General features: G+C 37.8%; 1 non-coding gene across 1 annotated transcript; it reads left to right on the top strand.

Moving 5' to 3' along the window:
- Window positions 1–2,002: 2,002 nt before the first annotated feature.
- Window positions 2,003–2,106, top strand: LOC112763504 (small nucleolar RNA R71). Its single transcript, XR_003182887.1, has one exon. It is a non-coding gene; the product is annotated as a small nucleolar RNA R71 (small nucleolar RNA).
- The last annotated feature ends 1,169 nt before the right edge of the window (window positions 2,107–3,275 follow it).

The raw sequence follows: 3,275 nt of genomic DNA, 5'->3' as shown, positions 1-3,275 counted from the left end.
GGTTGTTGCTTGTTTCTGGCATTCAGCGCCAGAATGGTGCTCTGTTCTGGCGTTGAACGCCAGCCAGATGCATCTTACTGGCGTTGAACGCCAGTCTGCGCTGCCTCCAGGGTGAAAAATTTTTTTTCTTCTGTTTTTGACTCTGTTTTTAATTTTTTTGATTTTTTCGTGACTCCTCATGATCATGTACCTAATTAAACACAAAAATAACAAAGAAACAAAATAAAATAAAATTAGATAAATAGAATTGGGTTGCCTCCCAACAAGCGCTTCTTTAATGTCAATAGCTTGACAGTGGCTCTCATGGAGCCTCAAGGTGATCAGGTCAATGTTGTATAGTTGTCCACACCAAACTTAGAGTTTGGATATGGGATCTTAACACCAAACTTAGAGTTTGGTTGTGGCCTCACAACACCAAACTTAGAGTTTGACTGTGTGGGATCTTCTTGACTCTGAACTGAGAGAAGCTCTTCATGCTTACTCTCTTTTGTCACAGAGGGATGGACATGTGCTTTAAACACAAGGTAGTCCCCATTCAATTGAAGGACTAATTCCCTCTATTGACATCTATCACAGCTTCTGCTGTGGCTAGGAAAGGTCTTCCTAGGATGATGCATTCATCATCTTCCTTCCTAGTGTCTAGGATTATGAAATCAGCAGGGATGTAAAGGCCTTCAACCTTTACTAAAACGTCCTCTACCATTCCATAAGTTTGTCTCAAAGACTTATCTGCCAATTGTAATGAGAACAAGGCAGGTTGTACCTCAATGATCCCCAGCTTCTCCATTACAGAGAGTGGCATAAGATTATCCCTGACCCCAGATCACATAGAGCTTTTTCAAAGCTCATGGTGCCTATGGTACAAGGTATTAGGAACTTTCCAGGATCTTGTCTCTTTTGAGGTAGAGTTTTCTGAATCCAAGTATCCAGTTCACTAATGAGCAAGGGAGGTTCACTTTCCCAAGTCTCATTACCAAATAACTTGGCATTCAGCTTCATGATAGCTCCTAAATATTGAGCAACTTGCTCTCCAGTCACATCTTCATCCTCTTCAGAGGATGAATAATCTTCAGAGCTCATGAATGGCAGAAGGAGATTTAATGGAATCTCTATGGTCTCTAGATGAGCCTCAGATTCCTCTGGATCCTTAATAGGAAACTCCTTCTTGCTTGAGGGACGTCCCAGGAGGTCTTCCTCACTAGGATTTTCGTCCTCCTCCTCCCTAGTACATTCGGCCATTTTGATTAAATCAATGGCCTTGCACTCTCCTTTTGGATTCTCTTCTGTGTTGCTTGGGAGAGTACTGGGAGGAGTTTCAATTACTTTCTTACTCAGCTGGCCTACTTGTGCCTCCAGATTTCTGATGGAGGATCTTGTTTCATTCATGAAACTGAAAGTGGCCTTTGACAGATCAGAGACAATATTGGCTAAATTAGAAGTGTTTTATTCTGAATTCTCTGTCTGTTGCTGAGAAGATGATGGATATGGCTTACTATTGTTCAGCCTATTGCGTTCACCATTGTTAAAGCCTTGTTGAGGCTTTTGTTGATCCTTCCAGGAGAAATTTGGGTGATTTCTCCATGATGGGTTATAGGTGTTTCCATAAGGTTCACCCATGTAATTAACTTCTGCCATGGCAGGGTTCTCAGGATCATAAGCTTCTTCAGAAGCTGCCTCTCTAGTGCTGTTGGATGCATGTTGCAATCCATTCAGATTTTGAGAGATAATGTTGACCTGTTGAGTCAACATTTTGTTCTGAGCCAATATGGCATTCAGAGCATCAATTTCAAGAACTCCTTTCTTCTGAGGTATCCCATTATTTACAGAATTCCTCTCAGAGGTATACATGAATTGGTTGTTTGCAACCATGTCAATGAGTTCTTGAGCCTCTTTAGGCGTTTTCTTCAGGTGAATAGATCCACCTGCAGAATGGTCCAATGACATTTTCGAAAATTCAGAGAGACCATAATAGAATATATCTAATAAGGTCCATTCTGAAAACATGTCAGATGGACATCTTTTGGTCAACTGCTTATATCTTTCCCAAGCTTCATAGAGGGATTCACCATCTTTTTGTTTGAAGGTTTGAACATCCACTCTCAGCTTGCTCAGCTTTTGAGGAGGAAAGAATTTATCCAAGAAGGCAGTGACCAGCTTATCCCATGAGTCCAGGCTATCCTTAGGTTGTGAATCCAACCATATTCTAGCCCTGTCTCTTACAGCAAAAGGGAAAAGCACGAGTCTGTAGACTTCAGGATCAACTCCATTCGTCTTTACAGTCTCACAGATCTGCAAGAACTCAGTTAAGAACTGATAAGGATCTTCGGATGGAAGTCCATAAAACTTGCAGTTTTGTTGCATTAATGCAACTAGTTGAGGCTTAAGCTCAAAGTTATTGGCTCCAATGGCAGGAATGGAGATGCTTCTTCCATCAAACTTGGATGTTGGCTTTGTGAAGTCACCAAGCATTCTCCTTGCATTATTATTATTATTATTTTCGGCTGCCATGTCCTTCTCTTGTTCGAAAATTTCTGAAAGGTTGTTTCTGGATTGTTGTAATTTAGCTTCTCTTAATTTTCTCTTCAGAGTCCTTTCAGGTTCTGGATCAATTTCAACAAGAGTGCCTTTTTCCCTGTTCCTGCTCATATGAAAGAGAAGAAAACAAGAAAAGAAAGAGGAATTCTCTATGTCACAGTATAGAGACTCCTTTATGTTAGTAGAAGAAGAAAGGGGTGAAGAATCCAAATACAAGGGATATAAGAAGTTTGGATTCTTAGATGAAGAGAGGTGAAGAGAAGTGTTAGTAATTAATTAATTAAATAGAATAAGAGAAGAGAAGAGAAATTTCGAAAATAATTTTTGAAAAAGGAGTTAGTAATTTTCGAAAATCAAAGACAAAATGTAATTAAAATTAAAATTTAAAACAAAAAGAATTTTTTTGAAAAAGAGAGGGAGAATTTTCGAAAATTAGAGAGGGAAAAGTAGTTAGGTGGTTTTGAAAAAGATAAGAAATAAACAAAAAGTTAGTTGGTTGATTGAAAAAGATTTGAAATCAAATTTTGAAAAAGATAAGAAGATAAGAAGTTAGATAAGATATTTTGAAATCAAATTTTGAAAAAGATAAAATAAAAGATAAAAAGAAATATTTGAAAAAGATATTTGAAAAAGATTTAATTTTTAAAATTACTTAACTAACAAGAAACTACAAGATAGGATTCTAGAATTTAAAGATTGAACCTTTCTTAACAAGAAAGTAACAAACTTCAAATTTTTGA

This window comes from Arachis hypogaea, chromosome 2 (assembly GCF_003086295.3).
Source record: "Arachis hypogaea cultivar Tifrunner chromosome 2, arahy.Tifrunner.gnm2.J5K5, whole genome shotgun sequence".
Taxonomy (NCBI): Eukaryota; Viridiplantae; Streptophyta; class Magnoliopsida; order Fabales; family Fabaceae; genus Arachis; species Arachis hypogaea.
This window is presented reverse-complemented; position numbering and strand designations above follow the sequence as displayed.